This window comes from Nycticebus coucang, chromosome 3 (genome assembly GCF_027406575.1).
Source record: "Nycticebus coucang isolate mNycCou1 chromosome 3, mNycCou1.pri, whole genome shotgun sequence".
In the NCBI taxonomy this organism is placed as follows: Eukaryota; Metazoa; Chordata; class Mammalia; order Primates; family Lorisidae; genus Nycticebus; species Nycticebus coucang.
In genome coordinates, this window is record NC_069782.1 from 11,916,519 (window position 1) to 11,934,489 (window position 17,971).

A 17,971-nucleotide genomic window follows, 5' to 3' on the forward strand; every position below is an offset into this window, starting at 1 on the left:
CCTCCAACTCCTGGGCTTAAGCGATTCTCTTGCCTCAGCCTCCCAAGTATCTGGGACTACAGGCGTCCGCCACAACGCCCGGGTGTTTTTTGGTTGTGGTTGTCCTTGTTGTTTGTTAGGCCTAGGCTGGATACAAACCCACCAGCTCTAGTGTATGTAGCTGGCGTCTTAGCCGCTTGAGCTACAGGCGCCGAACGTATTCTTTCTTATTTTTGTTTTAAAATTTGATAGGTGAAAAATGGCATCCCATGTTTTGTTTGCATTTATTATGGCTTATTTTTCATAATTATTGACTGTTTATATTTCTTCCTTTTAAATCATCTGTTTCTGGTGGAGCCTGTACTCAGTGGGTAGGGCACCAGCCACATACACGGAGGCTGGTGGGTTGGAACCCAGCCTGGGCCTGCTAAAAACAACAACGATGACTGCAACAACAACAAAAAAATAGCCAGGCATTGTGGCAGGTGCCTGTAATCCCAGCAACTTGAGAGGTTGAAGCATGAGAATTGCTTAAGCCCAAGAGTTTGAAGTTGCTGTGAGCTGTGATGCTACAGCACTCTACCCAGGGTGACAACTTGAGACTCTGTCTCAAAAAATAAAAAAATACAAAATAAATAAATAAATAAATTACCTGTTCCTGTTTTTGCTCATTTTTATTTTGGATTATTTGGGGTTTATCTTAGAAATTGGTAAGCTATCTTTATATACTGTTGCTAGTAATTCTTTGTTACTGAGTTGCAAAATCTTTTTCCTAGCTTTCTTTTTCCTTTCTCCCTCTAAGTTCATTTGGAAAAATAGTCTAGTCACAATAGCAGGGACATTTCAACAGGAAAGAATAATGAGGAAGACATTTTCTCTCATCGAAATAAAATGTATTACAAAGCTGCCGTTATTACAGCCTTGTGAAATGGGCAGAGGTACACACAGAAAGATCAATGGATACAACTCAGAAACAGATTGAAGTATATGTATATAAGAGTTCAATAGGGGCCGAAAGTGCATCCCGAAATCAGCGGAGAAAATAGTATTTTGACACTTGGCTATTACAAAAATTGTTATATTTCTTTCTCTCTGTAACAAGATAAATTCTAGGTTGATTGAAAGATACATGTAAAATATTTTTAAAAATAAAAAAATTAATCTCTTGTAGTGGACAGTATCCCCCCCCCAAAAAAGAGTGCAATTTGTAACAAGTATCTGAAAAGATGTATGCAAGTTAAAGAAGTGAAGGTAAAGAGAGGCTTGGAAGGGCATTCCAGGCACAGGGAACCGCCAGAGCGAAGGCTGGGAGGCTGAACGACAGCCGCATGCTGACTCCGAGGAGATAGGGTCAAGAATCGAACTCAGAACGCCCAGAACAGAATCCAGGGCCGATCCATGCCCGCCCTCACAGCCATCACAATTATGTAAAATAGCACTTTTCCCTTATATGGTACTTAACAGCTTTGCTTCTGGTAGGATGACAGGAGATACAGAAAACACAGCTCATGGGGCGGGGAGTCAGAGCTCGGGACCTTCCCCGTCTGCTCCCGCCTGGCCTCGCCAGGAACCAAGCAAAGTACCAAAACCCCTTCCGAAGCCCTTCGCACCCTGAGCTGCGGCTTCCTGATTGAACTCACCCTGTGTCAATCTTTGTCCTAAAACCTGGCTGTCGGTTGGACCCGCCCTGGAAGGCGGGGCTCCCGCCGAGGAAGCGCGGGGGAAGGTGAAGCGGGTGGTGATGGGGACCGACGGGTAGGATGACTCCCCACCCCTCTTCCATTAGAGGCTCCGCCCACGCCCTTCCTACAGGAGAAGATCTCTGTCCATCAAGACCAAGTGCGGGCTGGGGTGGGTGAGTCGTGGAGAGGGGCGGGTCGTCCCGCCAGGCTCCGCCCCGGAGCCGGCGCCGGGCTTGGAATGGGCCCGCGGCTGAGAGGGCGGGGCGGGAAGGCGGCGAGGAGCCGAACTGGGTGCGGTGAGGCGCGCAGATCACCGCGGTTCCTGGGCAGGGCACGGAAGGCTGAGCGAGGCTGACCTGCTGCAGCTCCCGCCTCGCGTGCTCGCCCCACACCGCCACCGCCGGAGCGCTCGAGAAAGTCCTTTCGGGAGAAGCAGCGCCTGTTCCCCTGGGCAGATCCAGGTTCAGGTGAGCGAGCCCCACCGGCGGGTTCTGCCCCGGCCGGGCCGGCTAGGGCGGCGACGAGACGCGCGGCGTCTGGGGCGAGCGGGCCAACGTGTGGTTCTCGGCCTCATCGCGGCCGGCGATCTGCGCAGGCGGGCGCGAGCGCGGGCGGCCGGGACCCGGGCACAGCATCCTTCCCCGAGGGTCCCGGAGCCCTGCGCGGCTCTCGGAGTCGGGGAAGGGCTGGGAACGAGGCCTGGGGGAGCGGGGCACGCCGTCCAGCCCCCAACCTCCGCCCCGCGCATTCCCGGGACGGGGCACCCGGGAGCCGACCTCCCCCTGCGCCGGGGGCACGCGCCCCGCCCTCGCCGCGCCCGGGCGCGAGTTGGGCAAACTTTTTAACCCCTTCCCGGGAGCCGCGGCCCCGCGGGCCCAGCCGAACGCGTGCGGGTGAAGTGGGGTGCTGGGGGCAGCGGCTCCTTTGCAGATTACCAGGCATTTTGGGCACGGAGGTAACGGGCAGGCGGGGACCGTTTGGCAGCTGTCAGGGCGTCCTCCTGAGTCAGAATCGGATAGCCCTGCCGCAGACTTTGCGCCGGGCTGGGTTTCCGCCCTCGCTGCCCACTTCCTCGTTTGCCTGGTTGCCGGCCGTCGGGCCGCGGAGGAGCCAAGAGAGGTGCGGGTGGGTGGATGGGGAAGAGGGACCAGGCGGAGACCGGTCGGTGAGGCAGAAGACCGCCCCCCACCCTCGCCCCAGCCCCTCACTCTTTGCTGGAGAGGAAATCCCGCAAAGCCGACCGCCGTCCGGGCTGCCCAGGCGTGCACCTGATTCCACCACGCCGGGGGCTGCCGAGCCCGGGCAGGGCGCCTGGGGGCCGGGAGCGTCCACGCCGCTAGGACCAGGCCCTGGCTATTGCATATTAACTCCTTGAACCAGATCCGGGTTTTCTGCACCTCTTCTCCCCACTTCCCGATTCAGGGGTATTCACCCCCATGCTGTCCTGGGGCCACGCCCAGGGCAGGACTGCAGCACCCCCATCCCTCCAAGGGAGTCCTGCTGTTTTAAACTGAGAGGAGTACCCTCCAGAATTAGCTCTCTGGCTCTCCTGAAGCGGGCGAGGGGCGGGGTTGGTGCCAGGGCTGCTGCCAAGGCTCCACCCAGCCGGTGTAGGGAGAAGGCTCTGGGAAGTCCCAGGTCTTGGAAACAGGCAGCTCTCTCGACTGGGCAATTGAGAGGCCCAACCACTTCTCGGTTCACTGCGCCCTTTTCTGGGTTTAACAGGATTTCAAAGTAACTGTTGAGTAACTGCTGAAGGGGAAGAGAACCTTAGCTCCTTCTCCATACTGTGCAACACTGTGGCCATTTCTGAGGCCCTGTCTGGGCCGGGCCTGATAACCTCACCTGAGGTTTAGTATTTCCTTTTTGTAAGGAGGGAGGCTGCTTTAAGGCCTGTTAGACAATCACTCAATTAATATCAGTTAATTCGTAGACAGGGCTGCTATGGATGGGGGAGGGTGCACAGATGTGTAATTGAGCAAATATTTAACACGCCTCTCTGTACCAGGGACTCTGCCAGGTGGTGGTGGGGGGTGTGATGTTGAGTAAGACCTGGCCCCTGCCCATGGGCATTTAGGGGAGAGCTGAGACAAATCTGTAGATGACTCTAAATGTGAGGTAGAGATGACAGGGACCCCAGAAAGGCACTGTGAGTCATGGGGATTGGGAGAAAGGAGCCCCAGCCTCTGCCCTTGGGGAGTTTTCAGTCCTCAAGGGGAAATAGTGGCAGAATGACTGAAATACAAAGGCAGCCTGTGATGTGTGTCCCAAGCATGCCCTAAACAAAGGACCTGAGGAATTTCAAGGCCAATAGGAGCCAGTTCTGTTTGGGGCAAGGGGAAGCTGCCACCAAAGAGGAGCATGTGGCAGATTTGGCAAACTGAGGCAAGGATGAGGCCTTAGAAAGTGAGGAGTCATTTAGTTGATAATTGGGGGGTAATTAAAACGTCAAAAGATTGCTCAGTGTAATTGGAGAGCCAGTGTGCCCCTAGATGATGGTGGGGTGATACCAAAGAGCTTCACTCTTCACACTCAGCAAGTCCTGGCAGAACAGGTGGGTAGATTGGGGTGCTGGGAGAGCAGGCATCGGCACCCCGATTTGGGGCATTCTCCTGCCCATGGGGAAGGGCATTTTGTGGGGCTGTTTGTCTGAAGGGCCCCTGAGGAGAGAAGAGAGAAGGTTGGGGCCCTGGCTTGCTTGCTTTCATTTTTAAACTTTTTAACCTAAGAGGTTGGAGATGGGAGAACTTCTCTATTGTAGATGAAGCATGCATGGTAATCACCGCCTGCCTTTCGTCTATTCTTGCTCCAGAAAAAACAAAACAAGGATCTGTTAGCTCTTTAAAGAAGGAAAGCACACTCAAAAAAATGCAGCATTGTTGTGGAGCCTGGTATGGTATTGCTAGAAACCAAGCAGGCTGTGCTTTCTTCACTTCCTCTTCCAGCTAATCCTTCAATAAAGTACTTAAGACAGCCCTTACCAGCTTGACATCTTTATTTCAAAAGGAGAGGAGGGGTGGGCTGTTGTTTTCCTCTAAGCCTGGCCCTACCCTTCTCTTGGAGGGAGAGAAAGAGAAACCCAAAGCAAAGAAGAAAAAAGAAAATCCATGCCTTGACAGCTTCCTCCCAAGCGTCATGTTCCAAAAATATTTAGAATAACAAAATCTGTGTGTCGTCTTAATTAAACAAACGTCCTAATTTACTGAGCATAAAGCCGCATCTCTGCCCACTGGGGCAGGAAGTGCATTTTCCCTTTGTGCAGCCCCAGAGAGTCGCTGCCTCTCAGGCTTAACCCTTGGTACGCTGAGCCCCTGAGCCCCTGAGTCCCTGAGCATGAATCCTCTGTTGTCAACAGAATGGAGCCCTGGCTGCTCTCTGGGCTGCAGTGCTCTTGTAACTTACAGAACCCCATCCTTACAGCAGGGAAGAGTGGGGTCATGGAAGGAACATGAGCTTTGGAGAGAGGCAGAGTTCAAATCCTGATGCTGCTGTTTATTAGGCATGGTGACCTTAGGCAAGTCGTATAACCTCCCTCAGCCTCAGTTTCCTCATCTGTAATGTGGAAGCGTGATACCTACCCTGCAGGGTTAGATTTGAGAACTAAAAAAATAGTTGTAAATGTTCTAATATATAGTGATTATATACATTAAAAAAATATAAAATCAGTCTTAACTCTGTGTTGTCAGGTGGGGAATCTGGGGGTGCACGTGGTGGGTACATTATTTTCCTGGCTCCTAGCTCTGTGTTCTTTCTACCTTTAAAAAGGTGGCATATACTGTGTTTGTGCACTATGACATTCAAGTGGTAAGGACACAAGTGGTGACAGGCCCCATCCACTGATGTGTTTGGATGCTTTTGGTGATGTGGAGCTGAGTAACCTCTCTCAGGGCCCTGGTCTGGCTGGAAGCTGTGCAGACTGACTGTGGTTTTAGTTCTAAAACCTGGTTGCCCATGGTCTAGGGGTGACTGAATTACTCACTGGTGACCCGGTGTCCAGCTGTGACTCTGGTCAAGAAAAGGTTTGATTTTGCTAGAAAGTGCCATACGGTGCTATAGTGACATCTGTACTAGTTTATGTGCCCACCAGTTATGCACAAAGATGTCTGGGGAACTGAGAAATTCAGTAAACTCTCCAAAATGCCCTACTCCTTTAGGCATGCTTGTACCTTATTGATGGGGTGTGCATCGCACAGCTCTCCTTTTTGAAGGTAGTCTGACAATATCTATCAAGCCCTATTTCTTCTGACTGCATTCTAGGAATTTATCCCACAGGTAAACTCATGCAAAAGGAAGTGTCTGAGAATATTCATCATAGCATTGTCATAGAGAGTGACAGCAAACAAGCTAACTGCCCATTAAAAAGGTCAAGGAAATCATAGTACAGCTGTGCAGTGGAAGTCCTTGTAGCCTTTCAAAAATGAGGCCAATCTATATGTTCTGTTTGGGGATGCTGTCCAGGATATGTTGTCAGTGGGGGAAAAGCCGGATACAAATTAGTGTAAAACATGTGTCAGAAGTGTAGAACAAGCTACGTTACCTCTGCTTCTCTGTGCCTGCAGTATTTCTGGAAGATACTGAGACTGGTAATAGGGTTTGTCTCATAGGGCCCAGGTGGCGGGAGTTGGAGTGTTACTTTTCACCAAATACCCTTTTATAGGTACCCATTTGTCCTTAAATGGTCAAAAATTTAGATCTTTATTTTTCTTTCTTTCTTTCTTTTTGAGACAGAGCCTCAAGCTGTAGCCCTGGGTAGAGTGTCATGGCATCACAGCTCACAGCAACCTCCAACTCCTAGGCTCAAGCCATTCTCCTGCCTCCGCCTCTCAAGTAGCTGGGATTACAGGTGCCCACCACAGCGCCTGGCTATTTTTTGGTTGCAGCTGTTGTTGTTTGGCGGGCCCGGGCTGGATTTGAACCTGCCAGCTCAGGTGTATGTGGCTGGTGCCTTAGCCGCTTGAGCCACAGGCGCTGAGCCATCTTTCTTATTTTTCTTAACTATAAAAATAAGGGGCAGCTGGCCAATCTTATAGGCCTAACTTTTAAAATGCATTTCTTTATTATTTATTTATTTATTTATTTATTCATTCGGCACAGAGTCTCACTATGTTGCCCTTGGTAGAGTGCTTTGGCGTCACAGCTCGCAGCAACCTCAAACTCTTGGGCTCAAGCAATTCTCTTGCCTCAGCCTCCCAAGTAGCTGGAACTACATGCACCTACCACAATGCACAGCTATTTTTTGGTTACAGTTGTCATTGTTGTTTAGCTGGCTGGGGCTGGGTTCGAAACCATCAACCTCAGTGCATGTGGCCGTTGCCATAACCACAGTGCTATGGGCACTGAGCCTAAAATGCATTTCTTTAGATTTCACATTTCATAATGAATGCCTACTGTGTGTAAGGAAGGAGGAAGGATCTTACAAATGGACTGACTTGCCCTTTGAGATCAGAACTCTTAAGATCCCCCATGATGTCACATTATCACTGGAGAGAGCAACCCTTTAAGCAAATGACTCCGATCTACTCCTCATATTCTGGGAACTAGTAGATGGTTGCTTTCTCTTTGTTATGTGAGTGGGGGTGGGGAAGTATCTCAGGATGCCCTTTTGCCAGACTCTCCCACAGTTCACTTGGCTCCCAACCATAAGCTGTCCTGACCTGGGAAGCCTGTCCCAACCTGAAGGCTAACCCAGACTCTCAAACTCCTGCCCTCTTCTCTTATAACTTGGGATCATGACATACACTAGTATGCCCCTTTCCACTCTGTTCCCAGGTGTCTCCCAGACATCTGGCCTATGTTTTTTATATATTAACAGTAGTGGAAAAGCTCAAATTCTTGAGAAAATGTGATCAGGGAGGCATTTTGAATTGGAGACCCCTGACTCTTCTCAAGGAAGACTGCCCTTGGCCTCGGTCAGTGTGGGTACTGGAGAAGCTACTGGCTCTGCTTGCTTTTTTCCCTCTGAAGTCTGTGGAAGACCCCTTCAGAGTCCTCACTGGGCCAGTCCTTGCAAAGCAGCCTCCTGCCAGAATGGCATGAGTCACACATGAGTCCACACAATGAGCCTGGCTCTAAAATGGGCCTGCCACCACATGGGGATGGGGGTGGGTGGGGGCCTATCTGACCCTCCCACCTCCCCATTTCTTGTGCTTGGATGGTACCAAATACTTAGCAGGTACAAGTGGAGTTGCCCGCTTGGGTCTGATGCATGTTCCTTTAAAAAGTCACTACAGCAGGCTTCTCTTGGAGTTACTCAGGTAGCATTCTGATCCTGAGTTTCTCAAGCATGAGATGATTCAGTGCTGAGGCAGGTGGAGTAAAGGCCCTCGGCTGGGGTCCAGAGCTCCATCAGCAGCTGTTTGCATCTCCAGCCCAGGAAGCTCCTTCTGGAAGGGTGTGGCTTCCTGCCTGTGCAGGTTGGGCTGAGGCCTGTGGGGAGGGGGAGGGTAGCTGATCTCTCCATCCTCACTCCCTTGGTGCCTTTCAGAAGACGTTAAGATCCTATGGCACTTCCCAGAGGAAAGAGGGACCATCTCAGGGAAATGTGCCAGCATGATGTCTCTGCATCCAATGTTTAATATGTTGAGGGAGCTATAAGCTAATCTCTTTGGTTTAGAAGGTTGTCCCTGACTAAAAGGTTATTTACATTTTGGGAACTTAAGCCGTAGGTTTTCCTATCTCTTTCATTTTAGCTCTAAATTCTAAGTGATGCCCTGCTTAAAGGAAAAATCAGAAACAACAATAAAAACCTCCCTGCTGAATTTACTTAGGATTATAGAATGTCAGAGTTGGAAGGGATCTCGGAGATAATTGAAAAAAAAACATATTTTTTCAATTACAGAAAGAGCGATTTACTCAAGCTCATTCTATGAGGAGGTAGGAAACCTTGGCCCCTGGTTTCACGCCACCCCTGGGCCTTTCTCTCCAAATCAGGAGGCCTCATTTAAAAGCATTTTTAAAATAGTTACTGTCCCTTTCTTTGCCTTTATGTGCTGTTTAGCCAAGCAAAAAGTATTTAGCTCCTTTAGTCTTTCCTTGAGAGTCTATTCTTCTAATCCCTTAATTTTTTTCTTTTTTAAGAAAGGCATTAGGGTTAAAAAATGGGGTGGGAAGTATTTGGACTTTTCTGAACTTCCCAGTTGGACAGGGCCATTTGGGCTGAAAGTTCCCACAGCTTAAAAAAAAAAAAAAAAAAATCAATATTTCGCATGGGGTGGTGCCAGACAGCGGTGGGACATTCAGAGAGCTGTACTGGCTCTCAACTGTCCTTTAGCTGATCCTGATTTTTCAGTACCTTCAGGTCATTTAATGTCTTGGGCACTCAATGTGTTGTATTTTCAATATAAAACCTGCGGCAGAAGGAACCAAAACAAGGTTTTTGAGGTCAATCACAGGTGGGATCAGTCTTCCCCCCTTTTTCCTGCTGCTGGCCGTGGTGTCCCCGTCTGCACCATGGAGATGCCTGCTCCCTTGGGGTAGTGCAGGCTTGTGACATGGGCTAGGTCTAGCTGTCCTCTTCCTGCCCTTCCTCTCCTTCGTGTTATCATCAACATCATCTGTCCTCAGGTGGAAGGAAATACATGTTCAAGTTTTCACGATTCTGTATTTATCTAGCAAGTCTGTTCCTTCAAGGAACAATAACTAAGATGATTGAGGAACGTGCTGGAACATGCCTGGCGTTGATGTTGAAGTTTAGTTTCTGGGGCCTGCAACTAGTGCTTTTTTTTTTTTTAAATAACCAATTCTACTTGTTATGCTGATCTGAGCTGGCTTAAGTGTTTTTTTTTTTTTTTTTTTTAAAGCGTTAGAGGCACCCTTATTTAGAGTTGTCTGTGTTCAGAAGCCACCGCATTTCCTGTGTTTTACATTAAGTCACTGGGCTGGAGAAGGCAGCTTCCTGTCTGATAAACATAAAGAACGAGGCATTTGGAACAGTTTGGGTGACTTAATCTCACTGGGCTAGAATGGGGAAGAAGATTTTGGAACTCACTGCACTGCAAGGACACTGCGGTCAGAGGCTGGGTCTTTTTTCCTCTTTCTCCCCTGGTGGTAGGCTGGTGGGCACTGTCCCAGTCGGCCCTGGGTCTTTGTTGCAAGAGTGGGGTTCAGGTCTAACCCTTTGAATGCCACTTGGTGATCCCTTCATTTTATAGGACACTGACATGGGTACTTATCTGGGAATCTTTGGGGTGAGAAAGGTGGTGGTAGGGAGGCATTTTAAAGTTTTTATATTATTATTTTCATATGTAAGACCCAACTGTTTGGCATTAGAGAACTGCCTCCAGGGACTCTATAAGCTCCTGCTCAGTGGCCTGCCCTGTGTGGTGCTCAGTGGGGCATCAACAAGGATGCAGGGCTGAGAACATGTCCTTGTCACTAAGGAGCCTTACCCTATAATAGAGAGTGGGGATGCTGAGAGACTTGACGGGAGGCAGGCCCATGCTACCCTGAGTGACTAGAGACTTCTGAGCATCTCCAGGCAGGTTCCTGGAGGCTGGGAGGGTCTGAGAGGAGGGGGCCAGACATGACCGAGGGCAAGGAAGGAAGGGCCACTGCCTGGGAATCAGGATGTCTGGGTTGAATCTCACTCTGCTAATAAGAAAATAGCTTGTATTGAGCACTTGTACGAACCAGACATGTGCTAGTGTTTTTACATGGATCCTGTCATTTAATTCTTGTTTCCCACAAGGTAGGAAATTATCCCCATTTGCAGTTGAGGATACCACATAGGGATTCAAACTCTGGTGCTGTCACTCCAGACCCACGTGTGACCTTGCAGATGCCCTTCTTTCCCCCGTGTGCCTATCCTCATTTGGGGGTGAGAAGTTGAATGAGTCCCTGAGGCCTCCTCTCTCGCCAGTGGCTGAGAGTTCATTCAACGGGCAGAGCCTTGGGCTGCGGCAGAGAGGGGCTTCACACCCCACCCTGTGGTTGCTCCTTAGAGCGAGGTCACCAGGTCCACGGTGTTGCCTTGGCTACTGACTTCACCTTTAACCTCAATCAGCCGTCTTTCAAATGAATGTAGCTGGTCCTGAGGGAGAGCAGATTACAAGACTGGCCACTGGTGTGAATCGAGGCCCTGGGAATGGCCTGCTGTTGGCTGGGCCCTGAGCAGTGCCTGCTGGGGAACCAGCTAGTCAGAGGGCCTGCTGCCATCTTGATTAGTGGGCTTTTCTTGACATGAGCCCATGTGAAACTGTTGCATTCCTTCCTTCATCTGTCCACCCATTGAATCCTTAGTCATTCAGTGGTGACTTTATGAACTTACTCTATGTGTAAGGCACTGGGCTGGCTGAGTGGGGGACATATAGGGATGAAGGAAATACGAGCCCTTGTTTCCGGAAGCTGATGCTCCCACCAGGTATAGATTCTGGGGGTCCAGGAGGAGGCAACTCTGAACTGATTGCAAGGTAGGGACACGAGGCACAGCAAGTCCAGGGAGCAGGGCTGGGACCTTGTTCAGTTGCTGAGACTCCGGTGAAGCTTTGTTCAAGGGTGATTCAGGTTGGCCAAGGCCCTGTGAATCACCTGGGGTTGATAGAAAGTTGCTTCTCCTCCTCAGGCGCTCCCAGCCTCAGCCCCTTCATAGGCCAAGATGGCCCATTAAGGCTGCTTCCTTACCCTACTTCCTAGGAAATGTGGGAGTGCAGGATTCCACTCCCAGCTCATTAACTTCTGGATGGATGCTGGGAATTCTGCCTCTTTATTCCCAGGCAAAGGAGTTGGGATGAGATTTTTCCTGGGGTATTGAGAGAGACATAATTGTTACTGAAATCAGTTTCCTCTTTAAAGTAAAAAAGGGAGGGGGGGTTTATAGCATAAGCATTATAAGAGCTGGTGAAAAGCAGATTTGCCCTTCGCCCCATCCACCGTCTGAATTTTTCAGGATTTTCTGTCCAAAACACACATATTTTACAAAATTATAACCAGAAAAGATACTGTCGTGTGTTTGACTTATTCACTTCGTACTACAAAATGAAGTTTCTATGTTGCAGTGGCCTCCACAATATTAATATTGCAGTGGCCATGTTATGGTCCACTTATAGAAAAAAAACCATTATTTATACTGCCAGTTTTAGTGACTCTTTTGAAAATTTATTCATTTAGCAAATACCCGATGCATCCCGAAAATCTATTTTTTTAATTTTAATTCAATTTTTACTCTTAGAGGAAGCACTTCACTCTGTTGCCCAGGCTAATCTCCAAGTCCTGGCCTTAAGCATTCCTCCCACCTCAGCCTCCCAAGGAGCTGGTAGGTGTCAGCCCCCACTGCTAAACATCTATTCTAGATTGAGGCCAGAAACTTCCAGCTGGTCAGGATGCAGATGAATGAGATGTTGCAGGCCCCTGGCCTTGCAGGGCTCACAGTCTGGACCTAGGAACATGGTCACTTCACTCTGGTGTTGTGGCTGTGATAGACCAGACTGAGACAGTGATGGCAGCTCCCGCGCCTGGTCCCAGTTGGTGGAAAACAAGTAAACCGTTTTGTCCTTAGTGGTGAGAAATCTTTGGAGCATGGAGCTGGGGCATCTTTCTGGGCTTTTTTGGAGAAACCTCTTCAATCTGTTCCTCCCTTTCCCGGTATGTATGGTGCCTACGGCTTACCCCAGAAAACCCACTGGGAGGGGGCGAGGGAGCAGAGCTTCTCCTAAGGACTCCACCAACAGGGAGGCTAAGGAAATAGCACCTGACCTTACAGAGAAAGACCCTACAGAGGGTGTGGTGGGTAGGAGGAAGCTGAGGGTGGAGGCAGGAGGATTACAAGATGGCCCATTAAGGCTGCTTCCTTACGGCACTTCCTAGGAAATGTGTTCTTCCACCTCCTGGGCTGTCTTCAAAATGTCCAAAAGCCACTAGCAGGTGATTTGGGCTCTCCTGCGGCTCCAGGGTGCTGGGAGAATTGTAGCAACAAGTTGCAACAGTTTAGTTTTGTTGTAAAGAGCAAGTTTCAGACTCTCAGGGGCTGCTTTTGATCAGATGGATGGATGTTTGTAGTGAGGAAGTATTTTGGGGTGGGCTGGGCTGGGCCAGGCCACTAAGGGGATTAGACAGATGGATGGTTGAGGGGCTAGAGACCCTGCTCTAGTGTTTTCTCTCATTCCAAAGAAATGGCTTCCTTGTCAGGCATAGAGGCCTTCTTCTTTCCAGCCCCCTGCCACGCCTGTTCCCTCAGCCCAGCTCTTGACACATCAGTCTGACCTAAAGTCTGTCTTCTTAAACAGCAGGGTAGAAGTCATTTGTTGTTCAGAAATGGGCCAAGGACTTATTGCTGTCTAGAGTGCTGAGGCATGAAGAGGGCTGGGGGTCCAGAGCGGTCGCTGGGACACTTCCATGGCCCTTAGGAGTTTCAGGTTTTGCAACCTCTCCAGCCTGCATCTGGGATTTGGAACAGATCTAGGCCTGAGGTGTGATGTTTGACCAGCATGGTCCACAGTTAACCCTTCCCAATTACATATGCGCACAAACATCAAAAAACCTTAACCTTCTTTCTAACATACTGACTTCAATTAGTGTTAACAATAAACTGTAACTTGAGGATTTCAGCACCTGGTAGATCCCTGATGTTCGCTCTTAGTGTCACCTTTCTTATCTACTACTGTTTGATGCGGATCGAGGCTAGAGGTTAACTTCAAATTTATAACATTTTAATACTATTTTTACTTGTTTTCTAGCCATTATATGGGGGGGGGCGGGAAGAGATAGATACAAGGAACAGAGATAGAGCAAGAGGAAGTGGGGTGGAGGGAGGAGTGGGTGACTTCAGAAGCAGCCTCAGGGTTTAATTTAATTCCCACTTTCATTTAGTTTGTTTGTTCACTAAATATGTGTCACCTGCAGGCTCTGAGCTAGAAACTGTTCTAGGTTCTGGAGGTGCATCCTTGAGCAAAGCAACTGAAGACCCTGCAGTCTGCATTCCAGTGAGGGAACCAGGCAACAAATAGGCTCTTGAGGAGGGTCAAGATTAAGTACTTTTCTGGCTCGGCACCTATAGCTCAGCGGCTAGGTCACCAGCTACATGCACACGGGCTGGTGGGTTCAAACCGGCCCAGGGCCCACCAAACAACAATGAGAACAACAACAACAAAAATAGCCAAGTGTTTTGGCGGGCGCCTGTAGCCCTAGCTACTTGGGAGGCTGAGGCAAGAGAATCGCTTAAGCCCGAGAGTTTGACGTTGCTGTGAGCTGTGACACCAGGGCATTCTACTGAGGGTGATATAGTAAGACTCTGTCTCAAAAAAAAAAGATTAAGTGCTTTCTATGAAAAACAAAAATCACATGAGGGTTGTGTTAGGTTGCTGGGGCTGCCATAACAAATGCTGCAGGTTGGGTGGTTAATCTGCAGAAATTTATTTCTCACAGTTCTGGAGGCTGGAAGTTCAAGATCAAGGGGTGGACAAGGTCGGTTTCCTCTGAGGCCTTTCTTCTTTGGCTTCTCACATGGTCTCCCTGCTGTGCACCCAGCCCCTGTTGTCTCTTCTTCATCGTATAAGGACATCTGTCACATTGGATTAGGGCCCACCCTAGGATCCTATCCCTAAACACCATGTCATATTCTGCAGTACTGGGAGTTAGGTCTTCAACGTATACATTTTTTTGGTAGGAGGGACATAATTCAATCCATAATGGGAGAAGAGCGTAGGAGGTGTGTGTGTGAGCAAAGGGGTGTCTAATCCAGGGATAGTTCCTTCAGGTGGGTGGAAGGGAGACCGATCCCTTTAGGACGATTCTCTGGTTTCCTCATCTGTAAACTATGGTTAATAAAACCCACCTAGTGTTCTAATAAACCCATTCTAGTGTTCTCTGCAATGCACTCAGCATCCTGTCTAGTTATGATGGCCCCCAATAAATGTCACAGTGCCCCCCCGCCTGCCCTGGTTCACCTTTTCTTTCTCTGTCCCACTTTACTTTCTGCTCCCAGGATCCAGTTCTGATCAAAACACTTGAGTAAGGGGGCTGCCCTGCCATCCTCCCAGAGCTTGTAGACCAAGTGTTCTTGGAGGTGGCTTCTCCCCTCTGGTGGGGTTTTACACCAGTGAGGAATAACAGTTGTAGGAAACCAGAATCCCAGTTGTGGTCGGGGTGGTGGATGGCTGCAGTTGGTGCTTGTCTTGCCTAAGGCTTAGCTTATGTCCCTGTTCCTACCAGACGGGTGACACCTTAGCACATAAGCACTCTGGCATCCTCTTAGAGAGGCCTTGCCACCAGGACCCTCCCACCCTGCCTTGCCTATGGTGGGCAAGGTGAATATATTCATACCTGAATACATTATGGTTCAATGTCCAGCACCTGTCACTGCACTCCGTGTGCCCTTGGGTAGATGGCTTCACATCTTTGTCTTCTCAGGCTTATTCACCACGGTGTGTGCACCTCTAGAACTTAGGTCAATAGGCAGGGGCTGTGGACTCACCACCTGTCCTAATCCTGATTCTCCCACTTGCAGGCTCTTTGTCCTTGGGCAAGTCACATAACCTTTTTGTGCCTCAGTTTTCTTTATCCGTGGAATGAAGAAAATACCTTGCAGGGATTTGGAGTTCTATATCATTCAGCTTTATTCTTTTTTTTTTTTTTTTTTGAGGCAGAGCCTCAAGCTGTCACCCTGGGTAGAGTGCTGTGTGGCATCATAGCTCACGGCAACCTCCAACTTCTGGGCTCAAGTGATTCTCCTGCCTCCGCCTCCCAAGTAGCTGGGACTACAGGCATCTGCCACAATGCCCGGCTATTTTTTGGTTGTAGTTGTCATTGTTGTTTGGCGGGCCCGGGTTGGATTCAAACTGGCTAGCTCTGGTGTATGTGGCTGGCGCCTTAGCCGCTTGAGCTACAGGTGCCAAGTCAGCTTTATTCTTTATATGTTTTATTCGTTTTGTTTTTTTTTTTTTTGAGACAGAGTTTTTTACTTTGTTGCCCTCAGTAGAGTGCTATAGCATCATAGCTCACAGCAAACTCCAAACCCTGGGCTTAGGCAATTCTCTTGCCTTAGCCTCCCAAGTAGCTGGGACTACAGGCATCCACCACAACACCCAGCTATTTTTTGTTGCAGTTTGGCTGGGGCCGGGTTTGAACCTGCCACCCTTGGTATAAGGGGCCAGCGCCCTACCCACTGAGCCACAGGCACCACCCTATATGTTTTATTTATACACAATTTGTCCAGCATAGTACCAGGTTATCTATCTTGATCTATTTAGAACATCCATTTTAGTTAATTTGTTTATTTATTTAGAGACAGAGTCTCACTTTGTTGGCCTTGGTAGAGAGCTGTGGCATCATAGCTCACAGAAACTTAGGCATCATAGCTCGCAGCAACTTCAAACTCTTGGGCTTGAGCAATTCTCTTGCCTCAGCCTCCCAAGTAGCTGGGACTACAGGTGCTTGCCACAATGCCTGGCTATTTTTAAGAGACGCAGGCGTCGCTGTTGTTCAGGCTGGTCTCAAACCAGTGAGCTCAGGCAATCTACCTGCCTCAGCCTCCCAGAGTGCTAGGATTACAGGCGTGAGTGCCTGGCCCATTTTAGTCTATTTTAAATATTCCATCACTTTATAAAGGTTGAAATCACATTCAGGTTATTGTAATGGAAGTTTCTCTATTCCACGAGGGTGGCAGTATTAGTGTTCCCATTTTATAGCTGGGAATGTTGAGACTCTAAGTAAACTTAATGACTAGCCCCAGGTAGCAAGGGAAAGATCTAAGATCCTCTCCCAGCTCCTAATTTTCTTGCCAGTTATCTTCCACATCTATTTCCATTGCCTCTTCTGGCTTCTCATCCCACTTACACCATTACGTGGATGATATTTGTGAAATTGGGTTTTTATAGACTTAAAGTGCTTTTGTACATGATCTCACAGCAGTGGTTGCTGCGTCCCATTGCCTCACTGACTGTATGGTGCCAAGTGTAAAATACAACGCTCCCCCCTTTCTACCCAAGATCCACTGGGGAGACAGCCAGGTAAAGAATGGCAGGCTGGTGTGAGGTCTGGTCAGCCTAGTTCTTTTTGTTTGTTTGTTTGTTTTTGGAGGCAGGGTCCTTCTTTGTGACCTGGGCTAGAATGTGGTGGCCTCTCCATAGCTCAATGCAACCTCAAACTCCTGGACTCAAGTGATCCTCCTGCTCCAGCCTCCTGAGCAGCCTGGCTAATTTTTCTATTTCTGTAGACATGGGGGTCTTGCTCTTGCTCAGGTGGTTCTGGTCAACTTGGTTCTTGCAGGGGACCTGGGCTTTGGCCTTTCCTCTACAGAAGGAGCCATGCCGCCCTCCTGTCCTCTCCCTGGCCCAGCAGTGGCCAGGGCTGTCTGCCACCCACTGTTTCCTGCCTTTGCCAGGGTGAGGAGGAGGTGGATGTATAGCGCCAAGTGCTCATGAAAAACGCCTCACTGTGAGATTAATTACTTGGGCCAAGTTCAGTGGAATTCACAAGGCTCCATCAGTGCTGTGACTTCTCTCCTGATCTCCACCTGGGGTTAGTTTCTGGACTCTCCTAGCTCAACAAAGTAAATGGGGGCCTCTGATGTGATGCTGAAACTCAAGATCAGTCTGGTAAAGAGTCCCTCCTGCTGTTGACTCTGGGGGCCTTGGTGGCCTCAGGGTGACAGCACAGCATTGGGGATACTAGGCCGAGGGTGCGTCCAGGTTGTGTGGCCCTTTGCAGTGTCACACACACCTTGGGAGACCAGTGTGTTCCAGACAGACTGCAGGGAGTGTTCCCTTCCACTTTCATGTAACTCTGAGGCTTTAATTATCCTTTGGTTGAAATAGTGGAGCCCCCCCCCCCCCCACACACACACTTTCTCTCCTTCTGGCTCTCAGGCAAGAATCTGAAGAATGTGATGCTCTATTGCAAATGGGGCAGGATCCATGGGCTCTTCCGGGGCTTTGCCAGCAGCCTTTGTTGTGTGCTAGGACCTGGGACATTCCAAATTGGTTGTGGTTGGGAGTCAGAGACAACTTTAGGCTCATGAAATTCCTGGCTATCCCTGACGATCCTGAGAAGCTGGGAGGGGTAAGGGTGGGAGATAACACTCCTCCACCTCTCAACATTTTTATCTCAGAGAAATCAGGTTAGAAGGAATTTGGAAGGGAAGTTGAGTGAGAGTCTGTGGGAGGGGGTTGGTATTTGCCAGGAGGGCCAGTTCTACTGCTTTGGCTCTAGATGACCGGGGAAGCTGGTGGCTCACCTCTGCCCTTTCCCCTCCTAATCATATTGCACCTGCTGTTTACAGGTGCTACCGGGAGCCTTGCTGGATGCCCTGTGTGCGTCTGCTGCCTCTAGGCGGCCTTAGAGCAGTGAAGGAGAGTGGTTAGGTGTGCAGACCTCAGAGC

General features: G+C 49.3%; 1 protein-coding gene across 2 annotated transcripts in view; it reads left to right on the forward strand.

Annotated features, from left to right (window-relative positions):
• Positions 1 to 1,871: 1,871 nt before the first annotated feature.
• MYH9 (myosin heavy chain 9) overlaps positions 1,872 to 17,971 on the forward strand; it is a 91,882-nt gene continuing 75,782 nt past the window's right edge. The window contains exon 1 of one of the 2 annotated variants that reach the window (XM_053585780.1): positions 1,872 to 2,128. The gene's annotated coding sequence lies outside the window, so the exon portion shown is untranslated. The remainder of the gene's footprint in view (positions 2,129 to 17,971) is intronic. The other variant, XM_053585781.1, reaches the window with a different exon arrangement.